Source organism: Panthera pardus, unplaced genomic scaffold, assembly GCF_024362965.1.
Source record: "Panthera pardus isolate Hobbes unplaced genomic scaffold, ASM2436296v1 HiC_scaffold_22, whole genome shotgun sequence".
Taxonomy (NCBI): Eukaryota; Metazoa; Chordata; class Mammalia; order Carnivora; family Felidae; genus Panthera; species Panthera pardus.
The window spans coordinates 2,694,733-2,715,201 of record NW_026526788.1 but is presented as its reverse complement, the minus strand read 5'-3'; the positions used below and the strand labels follow the sequence as shown (position 1 = coordinate 2,715,201).

Genomic DNA, 20,469 nt, shown 5'->3' with positions numbered 1-20,469 from the left:
GGCACTGAGGCTGTCTGTAGTGGTTGTCAGGGGCTGTGCGAGTCCATAACCCCCTGCTCCAGACAACTGCCCCCTTCTCTCTCCAACCGGGGCCTCGATTGGCTGGATTCATGCATCTATTCCTGGCCTTCACAGTGATGCGAGCTCCCTGGGAAAAGGCAACAGCCTGGTCCATCATCAAATTAGTTTCTTGCTTTGGACACCTGTATTTGTGTTGCCCAGACCCTTGCACAGGTATTTTGCGCCTTTGCCATATATCCTGGACCCTCGTGCTTGCTCTTCTACTTACTTCCTCCCTTGAGCTCCTGCAGGATCTCTGTCCTCTGAACACTGGCGTTAGCTTTTGGAATGTTCTTGTAATCCTAACCCTTGTATTCACGTCTTTTGTGGCATCTTTCTCATGTTCTGACATCATGCCACATATTCGGTCATTAACTCAGAATTTTCCCTGGCTTTCTGATAGCTGTATTTGTTCATCCTCATTCATTCATTCATTCATTCATTCTCACTCTCTCTCTCTCTCTCTCTCTCTCTCTCTCTGTCTCTCTCTCGCTCTCTCTCACTCCCCACCCCACTCCCATCCATTCCTCACTCCTAGCTGACTCCAGGAGACGGACTAACACAGACGTGGTTCTCAGCCTGACTTTCAAATCCCAATCACTTTGTCCTGATTCCTACAATGTACACAAACTTAACCACATGCAATTACCTAGAAAAGTCTGGATTTCCCTCCATTTTAATAAAATTCTGCCTCTTGCCACTTGGAGGTACCTCTGGGTGCCAGAGGTAGCTAGAGTGAAAACTACGCAACACCGCATCCTCCGTGCTTGACGCTACAGGTTATATAAAGAATAAACCAGCCTTCAAAGACCTTATAATTTAGAAGGAGAGGCAAGACAGATAACCACGAAGAATGCGATACATTCCATGAACAAAATACAAACCAGGCAGTGAAAAAAATTCAAAAGAAGAAATTTTACGGATGGAATTGTGGTTCCTCCCCAACTCCATCCCCAAGAAGATTGATATGTTGAAATTCTACACCCTAATACCGAAGAGTGTCACCTTATTTAGAAATAGGGTCTTTGCAGATGTAATTAGTTAAGGCGAGGTCCTACTGGAGTAAGCTGGACTCTATCCAATATGACTAGTATCCTTAGAAAGGGGGAAATTTGAAGACAGACATGCATGGAAGAAGAAGGCCATGAGAAGATGAAGACGGAGATTGGGGATGATGCTTCTACTTCCCAAGAAACACCAAAGCTTGCCAGGATGCCATCAGGGCCAGGAGAAAGGCATGGAACAGATTCTTCCTCACAGCCCTCAGAAAGAATCAACCCTGCTGACAGCTTGATCTTGGGTTTGTAGGCTCCAGATCTGGAAGACAATGAATTCCAGTTGTTGAAGCTTCTTGTCTTCTGGTACTTGATGGCAAACCAAGGAAACAAGATTTCTTGTCACAGGCTATTAAGGAAGATTTCATTAGAAATGAAGATGATAAGGGGCACCTGGGTGGCTCAGTCAGTTAAGCATCAGACTCTTGACTTTGGCTCAGGTCATGATCTTAGGGTCGTGGGATCAAGCCCCAAATCAGATTCCTTCTCTCTCGCTTTCTGTCTCTCTCTCTTTCTGCCCTCTTCCCTGCTTGCACTCTCTCTCTCTAGAAAGTTTTTTTTTATGAAGATGATAAAATTTAAGCTCAGCCTCAAAGAAAGGGCATTCAAAGAGAAGGAAAGAGCATTTAGAAAAATAGAAGGTAGAAAAACATTGAGCATACTTGGGAACTTGAGATTAGCTTAGAACCTACAAAGGGTCAAGGAGAACAGGCAGAGAACATTAGAGAAAGAGGAGGAGAGCCATTTGTCGATATGAGTATACAAAGTTTGAAAAAATATATATCGAATTATGAAAATTTTTCCTGTAATTCTATATATAAGGTTCCCAGCTATGTATGCCCTGTAAATAAAATCTTATTTCTTATACAGAATAGAATATAGTTGCTGAACCCAGCTTTAAACATTTTACTACTGAATTTCAGACTTGAACATTCACAATTTACAGCCACTGAATGGAAGTTGTGGTATCAGAATTAAAATTTAGGCCTTACGTGTAAAAAGGAGATAATTTCAGAACAGTTTCCCTACTCACATATCAATGATATTTACAGCTTCTAATTCCATTTTAAGGGTTAACACTTGGAAACACAACACTAGGATCAGTTCTGGGATGGATGTCAAAGGGCCCGGATTCAAGGAAAGAGATCATTTCAATCTAGCTTTTTAAAAGTGGCAAAGCCACTTCCCCCAGTGCCTCCATTTCATTTCTAAAAATAGAGCTACATTTCCATTTTTTTTTTTTTACCTCTCAAAAATGAGATGAGATAAAGAGATGTTCAAACAGGAATATATATACGTTTTGCTCAATTTCCTTGCAGTAGAATGAAAAGGATAGACTATATAATCTCTAATATCCCTTCCAGTATTAACATCCTAACCAGCAAAAGTGAAGAATTGAAACCCAGACACAAGCTTACAGCAGTAGAAATGGTGTGTGTGTGTGTTGGGGGGAGGAAGGGGGTATGTATATACACATACACGTCCATATCTATATTTGTGCCATTAGATGGCAGCAGGAAGCTAAGTCATAGCAAAGTTGTCTTCAGCTGTTTCTGCTGTCAGAAAAATTTCCCTTGGCTTTTTCTTTTTCTTTTTTTAATGTTTATTTATTTATTTGGAGAGAGAGAGAGAGTGGGAGGGGCAGAGAGAGAGAGAGAGAGAGAGAGAGAGAGAGAGAATCCCGAGCAGGCTCCACACCATCAGCACAGAGCCCAATGTGGGCTTTAAACCCACAAACCGTAAGATTGTGACCTGAGCCGAAATCAAGGGTCAGATGCTCAGCTGACTGAGCCACCCTGGTGCCCCTGACTTTTTCTTTTTAACGTAGTCTCCACAGGGTTCTCAATCTCCCTCTCTCCCTCTCCCCTAACTTAAAGACCACCTTTTCATTAAATTATGGAATATATCAAATGTTCACAAACCCATCACACACAAGTTCAGCAAGATTTTTCATACTTCCTTCAACCATCCCCCCATCTTTCTCTCTTCCTGTCTCCCTTTCCAATGAATTTTAAAGCAAACCCCAGACATCGTGTAGTTTCACTCCTTACACTTAGATGTACCCATCTAAAAAATATATGCTTATTCTTACATAATCAGAATGCCATTATGAAACTTAAAATTAATTTCTTGGGAGTCAGATCATGTCTCTTTTCAATGTTTTGAAGCAAGAATAATGGCAATATTTTACATAACTTACAATTTAACAAGAAATGATACTTGAATAATAAACCAGAGGTTTCTGATATAGCATTGCTATAAAAATGGCTTTAGAAAAGTATACATTGCAATTAGAAGTTGGAAGGCCTGAGGACTGTCTTCCCATGGATTTTATTCCATCTCAACACTGTTCTATGCTTCAGTTCCAATAACCCCAGAATGATGCTGTTACCTGAAAGGGCTCTGCTGAAGATTAAAGAAATAGCATCTGTTAATCTCATTAAGTCCATTGAGGCAGGATGAGGCTGGGTGCTGGTAAATGGAGCAGATAAATAAATGTGAGGCATATACACTTTTTTTTTTCAATGTTGAAAAGTAATCACAGAGAACCTTGTCTCCTTCGGCGCACGTACTGATACTTCAGAGCACGTGTGACACATGGAAATCCTATTAAGCAGGATAGGGTGGACTTAGGTAGGAAAGTCATGCCAGAAACTACCTCTAAGTAACCCTGGGAAGATGCCTACGGCTCTGGGAAGAGACATATAAATACATGTCCATGTCATTTAGATCTTAGATTTCTGGGGAACAAGGATTTAGAAGAGGGAGTCGGGTTGATTGATAATTATTCCAGAAAAAAAAAAACAAAACAATTCAAGTTGTCAGTAAATAGCAAAAACATTCATATTACCCACCTATTCTGCTTTCAGCAATTTATCCTAAAGGAAGAAACATAGATATAGGCAAAGATGCGTTTATAAGGTCATTTGTATTGGTATTGTTTGTAATGACAAACATTTTAAAATAACCTTTAAATATTCAACAATAAACTGGTTGACTGACTTCCATTATAGCACCATCATGATATACTTCGTAGCCATTTACAAGTCCCTGGTAGGAATACATGGACTGACATGTTAATGTTTTGACATTATCTTTAGTGCAAAATGTTATAAAACAGCACCAGGGCACCTGGCTGGCTCAGTCCATGGAGCATGTGACTCGTGATCTCAGGGTTGTGAGTTCGAGCCCTGCTTTGGGTGTAAAGATTACTTAAAATTAAAAAATCTTTTAGGGGTGCCTGGGTGGCTCAGTCAGTTAAGTGCCTGACTTGGGCTAAGGTCATAATCTCATGGTTCATGAGTTCAGGCCCTGCATCGGGCTCTGTGCTTACCATGTGGAGCCTGCTTGCAGTTCTCTCTCTCCCTCTCTCTCTCTGCCCCTCCCCTGCTCATGCATTCTGTCTCTCAAAATAAGTCAACTTTTAAAAAATGTTTAAAAAAAAATAGAAAAAAGAGTGGAATTTCTCTTTAATTATAATTGGATATGTGTATATGTACTCACATACATACACACACACTCAGAGAAACAAGATTAGACAGAGGGTTAACATAATGCTAATAGTAATTATTTCTTTAAGTAGAACACAAAAATGTTTTGTCTCTAGATTTTTCTAGAGACATAAAATTGTGTAAAAAAGTTTTTTTTTCTTTTAAAAATTTGACTATTGATCTGGCAACATGGAAAAATGACCTACAGTAAAATGCCATGCCATCCAGAGAAATAACACATGAAAGGAAAATAGGCGAAGGGAAAGCAAATCCTTCAGAAACACAGAGGGATCCAAAATCCTGACTGGGTCGTACATGAATTGATGATGCTCAAGGTTGTGAGCACAGTAGAAATAGGACCTAGCAACAGGTACTAAACACCAGAAGCTTGGATTTTTAATACCACACAAGGACAGGAGATGAAAGTTCAGGTTAGGTGGTAAATTCAAAATAAAGAAAATATAATATACTTGAGCAAATGAACCCCATTCACGCAACAGGATTGGCCCCTCAAGAACTTGTTCTTTTGGAAGAGTCTGAAAGAGATTTTGAAACAAGTATGTTTAAAATTATTAAAGAGATTTCTAAAAGGAAAGAATAGAACATTATGAAAAAAGAACAGGAGGATTTGAAAAATAAAATATACAGAAATTTAAAGTTACTGAAACAAAAACCTCCATAGATAGATTCTTTCCTCAAAAAAAGTTAAGTCAATGAATTAAATAAATTAACTTGCAATGAAGAGATTGTTAGATATCTGCAAAATAGCACTGGAAAATTAGCCAGATAGAGTCCAAAAAGATAAAGAAGTGTATGAAAAAATGTGAAAAAGAGGCTAAGAGATATGTTGGATAAAAGGAAAATGTCCAAGAGACATACAAAAAGGGGAAAAAAAGAATATAGATGATGAGGTAAAAGCAGTATTTAAAGAGAATATGCTCAAGGGTTTCCTGAATTGATGACAGACATGAATCCACATATCCAATGAATCTCAATGAGTTCCAGACAGTACTGTACACATACACATACACACATCCCACACACGTATTTCTAAACCCATTGTAATGACACTGTGGACACTAAGGAAAAAAAAAAATCTTAAAAACAGCTTGGGAGGGGGCGGGGGGGGGGAGAATTTCTACAAAGGAAAAACAAAAATAGCACAGTTGACACCAGGAGATAATGGAATATTATTCTCAAAGTGCTTCAGGAAAATTACTGTCAGGTTAAAGTTCTCTACCCAGGGAAGCTGTCATTCAAGAGTAAGAACAAAATCAAAGCATTTCAAGACAAAGAGACTGAGACAGCTTAGCATCTCCAGAACTTGGTAAGAAACAAACTGATCCTAGAAGAAAGAAACAGGAGCAAGGACAATGGTACTCAGAGAATCTGGTTGCCTGTGTGTAGATCTAAATAAGCTCTAACTAAAACTAAGACAACAACACAGAGGAGATGGCAAGGGTGGGAAGGAACAAAGTGCACCTGAAAGACTGGACAACAATAACAACATATCAGATGAGGGATTATTAGAGTCAAAGCAATTCTAGGGTCTTACATAATTCAGGAGGAGGACAGAAACACAGATTAACCTTAGATTTTAAGTCAAGGATGCATGGTAAATACAAGAGTTACCAAAAAAGTAATATAGAACTTCTAACCCAGTAGAAGGAAAAGGAAGATAAAGAAAACTTCATTATCCCAATAGAAGACAGGAAAGAAGCAATGAGAAAAACAACTACAGCAGAAGACTTGGTTAATAGAAAACCTAAAGTAAGAAGAGGGAAAAATCCAAAATCTAACAGCAAACACAATACAGTGTCATAGATAAATTAATTCCAGACAAAAAAGACTCATAGGCACAACCCCGCCCCCAAAATTATTATAAATAATAATGGAAAAGCTTCCCATCCCACTGAGTAGATCTCACTTAATGCTAATAATAAAACCAGAGAATAACAACACAAAAATGAAAAAGTAGAGGCCAATCTCATTTGTAAACAGGATGCAAAAATACTAAATAAAATATTGGCAAAACCAAACCTGAGTGAAGATTTTTAAATAAGAAAAAAAAATCCTGCATTATTACAAGAATACAAGAATCTATTAGTTAACAAGAAAAATCTATTCATGTAATTCACCATATAAACAGATTAAGGTACAGAAACTATCTGATATTCTTAATAGATGCAAGAAAAAACATTTGATAGAATTAGCATAATCATAAATTTAAAAAGAAAAAGCCTTAGCAAACTAGGACAAAAGCTTCTTTATTTTATTTTTACATTTTTTTCAAAGTAGTCTCTATGCCCAATGTGGGGCTTGAACTCACGACCCTGAGATCAAGAGTCGCATGCTCCACCAACTGAGCCAGCCAGGCAACCTGAGAACTTCTTCAAAGTGTGTATCAAAAACCTACAGCAGGGGTGCCTTACTGGCTCAGTTGGTGGGACATGTGACTCTTGATCTCAGGGTTGTGAGTTCAAGCCCATGTTTGGTGTAGAGATTACTTAAAAGTAAAATCCTAAAAAAATTCAAAAACCCTACAGCAAACATCACAGTAAATGTACAATTATAGAAGTGTTCCACTCAATCATAAATAAGATCCTTATGCATTATGCCTCTGTCAGGGAGGTCCTATCCAGAACAAGAAAAATAAAAGATATGAAGAAAAAAAAAATGTTTGTGTCCTAAATTCATTGTTCTACCCTTGGATAGCAAAGGGTACTTGAATCAAAGTCAAGTCAGCCCTGCAATTGTTTGCAATTGTTAATGATGATCTTGGGCAGAGTGGGCATAAAGGAGTCGGGAAGTCTGTTGACAAAGGTGTTTTGAGAAAACAGGCTCTTAATTAGCTCTGACTTCTTGTTAAGTAGATAAAGAAAAGGTTAATAAAAACTTACAGGCCTGTGATTGTAAAATTTAAGTTAAATCTATCATAAAGTCATCCTGAGTTTTCCTGTAATATTAACATTTATTTTAATTGTTTCAGAAACTGTTGATTTATAAGTCTGTTACTGGAACATGCTAGTTGTAGGAAAGTCACAATGTCTGCTATACAAAGTGGATCACTTAAAGTTGCAATCTTTACTTGCATGGACGGTTGGTGTTTCCCTGCCAACTTCAGCGATTATTAATTCACTATGATTCCACATAGCTCACCCTGACAACTCAACCATGCATAAGAGGAACAAAGCTACAGATATTTTTCTCCTTATGAAAAGATATATTTCAAGTGAAAACAGTCACTAGCAGATTAAAACACAATGCGGAATTCTATCAAATATTGAAAGAAGAAATAATACAAGAATATCAAGACAATTTGGAAGAAAAACAAGGTGGGCGTCATTGTAATTTCTCAAAACTCATTATAAATTTACAGCAACTAACAAATGTCTTCGCAGTATAGGGATAAGCAATAGACCAATGATACAGAAAAAAGGGAGCCTAGAAAAGAAACCCATGTTTCTTATGAGAACTTGAGATAATAGATGGCATGGTAAATCATGGGGAAAGATAGGGTTTTCAATCCATATGAAAAACTACGATAACTTCTCTTCTCCATACTACACATCACACACCATATGCTGGAATACCAAATAAGACTCCATTCATGGTATAGTTTATGAAATGCCACCCTCTGAAAATGTATAAAGCAGCAGGATTGAGTTGGGAGTTAAGTGGCACATGGCAAGTGAAATTATTAGGTCAAGGTAAGCGTCGTTGGGAAGGTGGCATCTTAGCACAAACTTAAAAGTGAGGAGGGAATTAACAAGCAGATGCCTGGGGAAAATGAGCAACCAGGCAGAAGAAACAGACCTTGTAAACATCCATAAACTGGAAGCCGGTGAGTCAAAGGGAGAATATTAGATTAAAATGAAGGGATGGCGGGGGCGGGGAGGGGGCGGTGCGGGCAGATTTCGTGTAGAGTCTTGTCGGCCATTGCAAGGGTTTGCCTGTTTTAGTCTGGATGAATCCGTAGCCCCTGCTGGGACTTAGAGAAGCGAAGTGATCTGACTGCCTGCTAAAAAAATCACTTTGGCTTCTCGGCAGCAAAGGGCAGAAGCCAAAAGCTATTGCACACTCCCAAGTAAGAGATGGTGATGGCTTGGACCAGGACAATAAAAAATGTTGGGATTCTGGCTGTATTTTAAACATAGAGCCTACAGAATTTCTGACAGATTGGATGTGGAATGTGAGTCAGAGCGAGGAGTCAAGGATGACTATTAATTATCACGTATGCCTCAACAACCAGACGGATAAAATCATCACCAACTGAGAAGCAGCAGGTAACATGTAGAGCAGGTGTGAACGGAGAAGACCAGCTGAGCTCTGGACATGTTAACTTGCGCCTGTGTATCAGACATTCATAGGGAAATGTTGAATTAGGAATTGGACATATGCATCGGGAGTTCAGAAGAGAGGTCTGGGCTGCCATTGTCAGCATATACATGGTATTTATTTAAATCCAGGAGATTGCATAAGACACCTAAGGGGATGGATGTAGTTAGAGAAGAGGTTCAAGACTAAGCTTTAGGCAGTGAGTCCAATGTTAGAAGGTGAAGGAGATGGGAAGGACCCAGCGAAGGAGACTGAGGAGCAGCTAGGGAAACAGGAAGAAGACAAGAGTGTGATGGCTGGAAGCGAGTGGAGAAAAGTGTATCAAGGAGGAGAGAATGATCACTTCTGTCAAATAGTGCTGACAGGTGGAGTCAGATAAGGACAGAAGGTTAGATACTGAACTAAATAACATAATGGACACCTGGAGAAGAGCAGTTCTGGAAAAAAATGTTAGGGATAAAAGTCTAAGTAGGTTCAAGAGAGGATGGGAAGAGAGGATTTGGATTCAGAAAGTATACACGTGTCTTTCAGAAAGTGGCAATAAAGAGTTGGGGGGTTTTTGGGTTTTTTTTGTGTTTTTTTTTTAAGATATGCACAATAAGGGGCACCTGGGTGGCTCAATTGGTTAAGCACCTGACTCTTGATTTTGGCTCACGTCTTGATCTCATGGTCATGAGACGGAGCCCCACACTCAGCGTGGAGCCTGCCTCTCTCCTTCTTCCTCTGTCCCTCTCCGGATCTCGTGCACTCTCTCTCTCTCTCAAAAAAAAAGCAAAGATATGCACAATAAAAGTACATTTGTATGCTGATGGGACGTTCCAGTAGGAAGACAAAAATCAGTCTTTCAGGATAGAGATGAGACTGCTGGACTAGTCCTTGAATAGACGAGAGAGGAGCCAGTGCACGAGTGGAGAGGTTGACCCTAGAGAAAAGCACAAGTAGCAGGAGGCAGGAAGGTATCGAGTGTGTGACTGTGTGTGCCGGCTGTGAAATGTGATGAGCTTGTGAAAATTCTCCTCTGTTTACTTCAAAACTTTTTTTTAACACTATCAACATTTTTTTTTTTTTTAAGCAGGCCCCACGCACGTCGGGCTTGAACTCATGACCCTGAGATCAAGAGTCGCATGCACGCTCTACCAATTGAGCCAGCCAGGCGCCTTTGTTTACTTCAATTTTCATGGCCATTGGCCAAGTGGAAGGATAGGGAGGTGATATGGGAGGTAACTAAAAGAGGGGGCAAGGCGAAATAGTCATCTATGAGAGAGGGAGAAGAAACGGAATAAGGAAACACAGTAGGATTGCCAGGCAATAATCAGACAGACCCACATGAAATTCATGGTCTTAAGCTTGAGATGAGCCCCGTGGGTGTGGCTATTTTTCCTGTCCTAGCTCCGTGTCATAAAGGCAGGTGTGAAGTAGTTAGAGATGGATTCGATCTGGACTTTAGTCTTGCCAACAAGTATGATGAAGTAAGAGAGGAGCCAGAGAGTTGACATCGTATGCAAGGGAGCAGTAATAAATAGCAATGAAATTGAAGGTGGGAGATAAAGGAAAAGAGGCTACAAAGGGGTTAATGAGCAGTGGAAAGTTAACTGGATTGACAGGTTGAAGGTCCCAGGGCAGGGTTCTAAGAATTGTTGAAGTTGGGACACTAGAAACCGATAAACCAATTAAAAAAAAAAAAAAAAAGGTGTGAAGCAGAGAATGGGATGCAGACAATTGAGAACACGAGTTAATAAGTATAGAGTGATGGTAAGGTCCTGGGCATAACCATGGGAGTGGACAGCAGAGGTACAGTGGAGGAAATACAACTGGAAGAAAGAGGCTTAAATATGTGAGAAGCCAGTATATTAAAAGAGTTCTCTTCATGCATCTTTTTTTTTTTCATTTATTTTTAACATTCATTCATTTTTGAGAGACAGTGTGAGTGGGGGAGGGGCAGAGAGAGAGAGAGGGAGACACAGAATCCAAAGCAGGCTCCAGGCTCCGAGCTGTCAGGACAGAGCCTGACGTGGGGCTTGAACTCAAGAACCGTGAGAAAGTGACCTGAGCCGACCTCGGAAGCTCAACCAACTGAGCCACCCAGGTGCACCTATCTTCATGTATCTTGAACCTGCCATTGGATTAAAATGGGCCTAACTGTTGGAGAGAGTGAGAGTAAATCAGAAGCTAAGCTCATTAAGAAATGAGAAGGAGTGGTCTGGGGTACAGCAGCTTAACAGCAGAAGGGAAATGGAGAACTGGTTTATCCTGAAAAGTAAAACACCAGGTAGCAGCTACAATGAATTAACTAGAATTACTCATATTGCTGAAGGTGACTTTCAAAACCCTAATATTAAATGAAAAAAAACTAGTTGCAAAATGATATGTACACTGGGACACTGTTGACATAAATTTTTAAAGTAAACCCCCCAAAATTTTTTTTTAAAGAAATGAAAACATAAATAAATAAATGTAAACCAAACAAATTATTTACGGATCAATATATTATATATAGTAAAAACATTAAAATATGTATCAGAAGAAAATATATTCCAACCTTGTGGTCGGTAGTTTTTCTGGGGATGGAGAGGTGGAATGAAACTCTGTAACACGGTAAGTCTTTAAAAATAGCCTGGAACATAGTTTTAAAAAGTGTACCCCAACTTAGCTGCAGACACTAAGGAAACAAGGCTTCGCGTGTATTCTATCAAACTCAGGATCAAAATGTGATTTTAGCAGCTGTTCTCAGTTTACTACAAACAAAAGCTTCTGTCTTCTCTGGTCTACCTTCCACAAACGCACATCGTTTTACATCTCAAATCTTCCTTGGACAAGACTGAACCAAAACTGATAAAAATAATACCACCAATATTGTCCTTGGTTTTGAGCTCTTTACATGATAGAAAGCCTATAAATGTGTCACCTGGCTTTTTCTGCCCTGTGTACGGATTCATGCCTGAATAAGAGGTATCCTGTGCATTAACAAAAACATATACACATATTCTTTTAACTTTTTCCCACAATACTAGCATATTTACATTTTGCTATTATCAGCTAAAATAACTTGGAAGTCTTCCCATAACAGTACATGCGAAAACTGTCTCATTCTTATTTTTAAATTTTTTTAAGGTTATTTATTTATTCTGAGAGAGAGACAGCACGAATCGGGGAGGCACGGAGAGGCAGGCAGAGAATCCCAAGCAGGCTCTGCACTGTTGGCACGGAGCCTGACACAGAGCTCGAACCCACGAAACTGTGAGATCACGACCTGAACTGAAATCAAGAGTCAGACACTTCACCGACTGAGCCACCCAGGCGCCCCAAAACTGTCTCATTCTTAACAGCTTTATAGCATTTAATCGTATGGTTGTACCATAATTTTTTTTTAATGACTTATTTTTTGAGAGAGAGACAGAGGGAGAGAGGGAGACAGTGAGAGAGGATCTGAAGCGGGTTCTGCACTGGCAGGCTGACAGCAGCAAGCCCGATGTTGGGCTCGAACTTCCAACCCGAGAGATCACGACCTGAACCGAAGTCAGACGTTCAACCGACTGAGCCACCTAGGCGCCCTTGGTTGTACCATAATTTATTTAATTTGTCCTCTATAAGACAACACTCATATTTCAAACATTTTTGTATTCTAAACAATGCTGTATGAGTATTTTTTGAACGTGTAATTTCATAAATGTATGAATGAACTTGATAGACACTGCCTCAACATCCCCATGGAGAACAGTATCAATTTCATAGGCCAATATCAATTTCCATTTTTCACAGCAGCATGAGTGCCTATTTGCCCCATACCAACGGTGTTCTCAATCTCAAATCTTAGCCCATCTGAGAAATGAAATGTGATAAACTGTCATTTTAATTTGCATTTCTCTTATGAGAGAGATTAGGCATCTCTCTATGATTAAGAACCATCTGTATTTCGTATCCGAAAACTGTCTCTATTAGTCAGCGTTCTGGCCAGGAGAACAGAAAGCACTCTAGGTATTACACTCAGGAAAGGATTTAATACAGGTGCTTCCAAAACCTTGGAAGAGCTGGGTGAAAGGGAGGTCAGGGAAAGCTGCCAGCAAATTCAGGAAATCCACAAGTCACAGGAATTACAGGAAACCACAGCGGATGATCTCAGCTGCCTGTCGCACAGAAGCAGATGATTAACAGAATGCAAAAGCCCCTGCGAAACCTCACGTATGCCTTCGGAACGAGCGGCGAGGCCTGCCCTCTGATGAGGGAACGATAACGGCTTCTATTTCTCTTTTGTTTTTCAAGCGGTACGTGTGCCTCTCATTGGTAGACTGAAAGTAAAATCCTCTTAGCAAGAGGATCAAGGAAATGTGGTTTCCAGGCCTCCAGCCCCTAGACACGGAGGGAGAGTTTAGAAGGCAGGTTTAGTACCAACAGGTAATGCCCGGCAGTCTCCACCGCATTGTACACGGAGCTCACACACATCCCGCCAGCAGGGTTGAAACTTCCAAACATCATGCCTCCACCTAAAGTGCAGCAACCATCCTCCATGCCATCAAGGCGTCTCCCCCACATTCCTTCATCTCCCCAGTGAAGTTCTATCACTCACTCTCCATCTCTGAGGCTTATGCCTCTTCTAGTTTAATACCACCTGCCTTGGCCATCCTGTAGCTTGAACACAAAACTAAAAAGGGTGGCCACCGATGACACGCTCTATATAAAATAACAAAGTAAAAGGAGAGGAAGAAAAAGGGACACAACTGATTAATATATAAAATCCACATTTTGAAAAGCAAGGAGAAAATAGGCATCGTCACTCAAGTCCTTGTTTCTGCAACTGCTCTTGACGGGATCATTGATACTTACAACTTTCTTGTACTACTCATCCTCTGTTCCCTTTGTCTTTAGCCAAAACCTCAGTTAACTGAGATTCTCTACCTGGTGGATGACCCAAATCTTCACTCCTAAAGAACCAGTGGCATTAGGGTTCTGCCCACTTGATGTTGCTGTAGCCTTCTATCCATTTTACCTCCACACACAAGTACTAAGAAGTGTTCTAGGAACGACTATGGGAACATGTTTGCGTGTGTGCATTCTATCAGACAGGAAGTTTGGGAGGCTTTTATTTGCATTATGAATGGGGAAAAAAGTTCTGGACTTTGAGTCCTGTGTTCTTCTGTTGCCTGGATTCTGTTCGGTCATGGTTCTTAAAGCAACACTTGTGATTTGGCATATCCAACTGCATATACTATTCAAAAGATCATTGAGAGGGGTTACAAATAGGATTTTTCCAGGAAAAGCAGACCAGTAAGAAATAAACACTTTGGCAGCAAAAGCACAAGCAACAAAAGCAAAAATAAATAAGTGGGATGACATCAAACTAAAGTGCTTCTGTACAGGAAAAGGAACAATCAACAAAATGAAAAGGCAACCTACCAAATGGGAGAAAATATTTGCAAATCACACATCCGATAAGGGATTAATATCCAAAATATATAAAGGACTCATACAACTCAAAAGCAAAAACACTAACAACTTTTAAAATGGGCAGAGGAACTGTTTTCTAAAGAAGACATATGAATGGCCAACAGGTACGTGGAAAGGTGCTCAGCATCACTTATCATCAGGGATGTACGAATCAAAACCACAATGAGAGATCACCTCACACCTGTTAGAGTGGCTACCACCAAAAAGACATGAGATAATCAGTGTTAACAGGGGTGTGGAGAAACGGGACTCCCAGTGCATTACTGGTGGGAATATAAATTGGTGCAGCCACTATCAAAAACAATGTGGAGGGTCCTTAACAGTATTAAACAAAGAGCTGCCATATGATCTAGCAATCCCACTTCAAGGTATATATCCAAAGGAAGTGAAAACTGGATACTGAAGATATATGCACTCTCATGTTGACTGCAGCACTCACAATAGCCAAAATATGGAAACAACCTAAGTGTCCGTCCATGGGTATATGGATATAGATGCAATACACACACACACACACACACACACACACACACACACACACACACACACAATGTAGTATTATTCAGCCATGAGAAAAAAGGAAATCCTGCCATTTGCGACAAGTTGGAAAGACCTTGAGGGGCATTATGCTAAGTAAAGTAAGTCAGACAGAGAAAGACAAATACTATATGATATCACCTTTACACAGAGTCTATAAAAAAAACAAAAAGTGGTGACTGCCAGGGTTTGGGAAGTGGGGGAACAGGGAGGTATTGCTCAAAGAGTACACAAAGACTAACAAGTTTGGGGATCTAATGTACATAGGTAATAGTATTGTTTCATATACTTAGATGTCTCTAAAAGAGATCTTAAATGTTTGTTGCCACAAAAAAGAAATGGTGGGTAACTATGTATGGTAATGGGTGTAAAAAAAAAAAAAGTAACTGTGATGGGATGGAGGCGGTGTGTTAATACTATTGTGGTAATAATTTTGCAATTTATAAATGTATCGAATCAACTTTGCATACCTTAAAGGTACAGTGTTGCCTGTCAAGTATATCTCAAGGGGGGGGGGGGAATCAAATGATCATAAAGGTTAAAAAAAGGAACCCTAAATTTGAAAATGGCATGACTGAAAATTATGTATACTTTATTCCACAAAAGCAAAAACCTTTCTCTTGAGACACACAAATTATATAAACATAAGAACAGTCATGATAGGTGAATGTCTGAATTAAAATATCAGTGTGATTCTACAAATTAAAACTTTTATTAGGGCACAACTTTGGGACATTCATTCAACAAAAATTCATTTATTATTAAAAAACAAATGACCAAAAGAAAATCCTACTACTTCATAAACCCTGAGAATTGCTTCATCCACTTAGGATCCATTGACTTACAAGCCTTTGAGGATGCATGGGACCTTGAAACACCATCTAGACAAGTGATTCTTAGCTTTTTAAGGTTGAAGACCCATTTGAGAAGGACATGAAAGTCAGGGACATTTCTCACTAGAGAAACATTCTAACGTAACATCAGAATTTCACTTACAGAACAAAATCGAGTTTTGCCCTTGTCAACAGATCACAATGGAGGAAACATGTTTATACAAGGGTGTGGGGTAAAAGACATTTTCAGACTGTTCTTATGAAAAATGTTTTAAATCTGGGATTCAGGGAATTAGTTTGAGAGCATTCATAGAGATTTCTGAGGGTTGATGAATCTCCTTAAAATTACATGCAAAATTTTGCAGGTATAGTCTAGTCAGTAAGTTATATTCCTGGGTTCTTCATACTCTGTAATGCATTTTCACCCAGATTATATTGTCCACTCATAAAAAACATCTGAGAAAAGTAAGGTAGGTATTATTCAACACATGAGAAAATGAAGTTTCAGAAAGATTAAGGCAGAAGGTAAACCCGCTCAAGGTCACATGTAATATTAGAACCACAAAAAGTAGTGTGCTATGCAGAAAAGCTGTAATCTAAACTTCATTAGATGTGGCTTCTAACCCAAATTTTTGTCTAACATGTGGTAGATAACGTTCAGCAAGTTACTTAACCAACCTCTCTAGGTCTTAGTTACATTATTTACAAAAGGATCTGAAGGAAAGCATACGCATGGGGAGGGGATATGATCATTCCGTGCCTACCTCAGAGCTGTAAGAATCAACTGAATTTGTATAAATGCACTTTTAGACAAACAGCAATGCTGCTATTAACCTGTGGGTTAGAATTTGATGTACAAATCACCTAAAAACTTTTCAAGTCTTGCCTAAAATAAATAAATAAATAAATAAATAAATAAATAAATAAATAAATAAATAGCTAGGAGTTGCAAATGTGACACTTATCATACTGAACAAATTGTTGACCATGAGATACTTCCTAGACTTCTGGGTGGCTCTAAGTACAATGGGTCCAAGGACACTGATCCTGTCCATAATCCCTCTGGGATCCCCAGAGCACAGAATAAGAGGGTGCTGAACAGTGATACTGAAAACCTCACGAATGCCAATGAAATTAGGACCCTGTTCATTGTTTGGAGAGCCATCCCAAATTGGGAACTGACAGAGGCTTACTGAACCATCTGGAAGACCAACTGATCTCTGGCTTAGCAGCAATGAATACTGCCCTGGGCAGCAACAGTTGCCAAAAACACCTTTGTAATTCTGGATGCAACAAACTGCACTTGAAGAGAGAACCAAAGCACTTCTTCAAAAACAAACTAACAACTGTAACTTCCGTAACAATCCAAAGGTACTTTTTCTGAACAGACAAGATAGAGGATACTAAGAGAAGCCACAGAGTTAAGGGCTGAATGGGGAGGAAAACAATAAAAGTTAGCCAACAGAAGCTCATCAGGCACGCACTAATTCCCCAACTGGGGAGAGGGGGGGGAACCCTTAGACCTCTAAAAACAGGAAATCAAGGTGGGTCAATCCAGGGCTATACAGAAAGGAGACTAGTCAGCACCATACCTTACTACTATGTATTCCAGAAGCATTTATTGAAACAAATCATAAAATCAGTGTTCAAGACCTGGAGAAAAAAAAAAAATCTCAAAAAAAATTAGAAATGTAAAAAATATTGGGGCACCTGGGTGGCTCAGTCAGTTGAGCTTCCAAATTTGGCTGAGGTCATGATTTCACGGTTCGTGGGTTTGAGCCCCACGTTGGGCTCTGCGCTGACAGTGCGGAGCGTGCTTGGGATTGTCTCTCCCACTCTCTCCGCCCTCGCTTGCTCTCGTGTTCTCTCTCTCTCTCTCTCAAAAATAAACACTTTTTAAAAATGTAAAAAATATAATCATTAAAGATACTAGAACACAACCCAAAGAAAAGTAGAAGAAAGTAAAGAATAAAAGTATAAATCAATGAAACAGAAAACAGACTACCAAAAATAAAGCCGGTCTTCAACAAACAGTGCTGAGACAACTGGACAGCCACATGCAGAAGAATGAAACTGGACCACTTTCTTACACCATACACATAAATAAACTCAAAATTGATTAAGGGCCAAAATATGAAGCCTGAAACTGTAACAACCCTAGAAGACAGCAAAGGCAATGATTTCTCTAAGGCAAGGGAAACAAGGCAAAAATACATTATTGGGACTATAGCAAAATAAAAAGCTAATGCACAGCAAAGGAAACAATCAACAAAACTAAAAGACAACCTACTGAATGGGAGAAGATATTTGCTAATGACGGATCTGCTAAAGGATTAGTATCCAAAAATATACAAAGAATTCATACAACTCAATCCCAAAAAACATCCCAGTTAAAAAATGGGCAGAAGGCATGAACAAACACTTCTCCTAAGACATCCAGACGGCCAACAGACACATGAAAAGATGCTTAACATCACTCATCATCAGGGAAGTGCAAATCAAAACCACAATGAGATATCACCTCACACCTGTCAGAATGGCTTAAAATCAAAACCACAAGAAACAACACGTTGTTGACAAGGATGTGCAGAAGAAAGAATCCTCATGCACTGTTGGTGGAAATACAAACTGTTAACAGCCACTGTGGAAAACAGCATGGAGGTTCCTCAAAAAATTAAAAATAGAATTACCAGACGATCCAGTAATTCCACTACTGGGTATTGCCAAAAGCATACGAAAACACTAATTTGAGAAGTTTTATGCACCCCTATGCTCATTGCAGCATTATTTACAACAGCCAAAGTATGGAAGCAGCCCAAATGTCTAGCAATATAGGTGAATGAATAAAGAAGTGGTGTATATATGTACACACACACACACACACACACACACACACACACTCACGATGGAATATTATTCAGCCACTAAAAAGAATGAAATCTTACCATTTGCAATAACATGGATGGACTTAGAGTATAATGCGAAGTCAAATAAGTCAAAGAAGAATACCGTATGATTTTACTCATATATGGAATTTAAGAAACGAATGAACAAAGAAAAAAGAGACAAACCAAAAAAACACAGACTCTCACCTATAGACAACAAATTGATGGCTACCAGAGGGGAGATGGGTGGAGGGGATGGGTGAAATAGGTGAAGGGGATTAAGAGTACACTTAACTGGGGCACGTGGAGGCTCTGTCAATTAAGCATCTGGCTTCAGCTCAGGTCATGATCTCCTGGTTCGTGAGCTGGAGCCCCACAGCAGGCTCTGCGCTGACAGTGCAGAGCCTGCTTGAGATTCTCTCTCTCCCGCTCTCTCTCTGCCCCTCCCCCTCTCTCTCTCTCTCTCAAACAAACAAAAAAAAGAGTACGCTTATCATGATGAGCAGTGAGTAATGTATAGAACTGTTGAATTCAGTATACCTGAAACTAATATAACACTGTATGCTAACCATACTGGAATTTATAAAAAAGAAGAAGAAAGAAAAAGAAAAATTAAAAGAAAAAAGCCAAATAAAGCAAAAGGTAACTCTTTGAAGACTAACATAATGGAAATACGTCTGGCAAAACTGAGTAGAAGGAAAAAAAGTATATACAGAGAGATAACACAAATAGATATTATGGCTACAGATATAGCCAAGATATAAAAATGCAGTAATACTAATAACACTTTGTATCAAAAAACCTGAGAAAAATATAACTCATTGAAACTTACCATTAAGAAATGATGAAAAGCTCGAATGGTCCTAAACAATAAAAGAAACTGAACAAATAGTTTTTTTCTTAAAATCTTCCCACAAGCAAAATATCACACCCAGTTTCACAGGCAATACTAGCAAAATTTCAACGAAGCAATCAATCCACTTTTTAAAAAGCATTTAAAAATGATTACAAAGATACAATTCACAAAACATTAATTTCACCATCTCAAAGTGTACAATTCAGTGGGTATTAGTATATTCACAGTTGTGCAACCATTCCCACTAATTCTAGAACATTTCTATCATCTCAGCAATAAACCCCGTGCTTGTTAGCAGTCACCTGCAATCCCCACGCCCATTCTGTAAATTTGGTTGATTGTTTCTAAACCATCTTTTGGTCTGATGCTATTTTCTGTTTCATTTATTTCCACTCTAATATTTACCATTTCCTTTCTTTTAATTGTTTTGTAGTTTGCTATTCTTTCTCCAGTTTCTTAAAGGCAGATAGATGTTTAGGTTAGTGACTTGACCCCATTCTTTTTAAATGTAGGGATTTAAAGATATAAAGAAATTCCCTCTGAATCCTGCTTTCATTGCATCCCATACATTGTGTTTTGTGGTTTTCATCCCTCTTGAAAGATTTTCTAATTTCCCTGTGATTTCATCTTTGACCCACTGGTTATTCAGGAATATGTTGCTTGATTTCCACAGATTCGTGAATTTTCCCAATTTAATTGTTATTAATTTTTTTAAATTTTTTTTTTAATGTTTATTTAGTTTTGACAGAGAGAAAGACAGAGCATGAGCAGGGGAGTGGCACAGAGAGAGGGAGACACAGAATCCGAAGAAGGCTCCAGGCTCTGAGCTGTTAGCACAGAGCCTGACGCGGGGCTCGAACTCACAAACCATGAGATCATGACCTGAGCCAAAGTCGGATACTTAACCAAAACTGAGCCACCCAGGCGTCCAACATATAGATCTTTTATTATGAAGTTTGAACATTAAGATTA

At 39.2% G+C, this 20,469-nt stretch overlaps 1 long non-coding RNA gene across 1 annotated transcript; it reads right to left on the bottom strand.

Moving 5' to 3' along the window:
* Positions 1–955: 955 nt before the first annotated feature.
* LOC109248927 (uncharacterized) lies at positions 956–4,639 on the bottom strand. Its single transcript, XR_002072350.2, has 2 exons — positions 3,508–4,639; positions 956–1,464 (listed from the first exon to the last, which is right to left on the bottom strand). It is a non-coding gene; the product is annotated as an uncharacterized LOC109248927 (long non-coding RNA).
* Between the last annotated feature and the right edge of the window lie 15,830 nt (positions 4,640–20,469).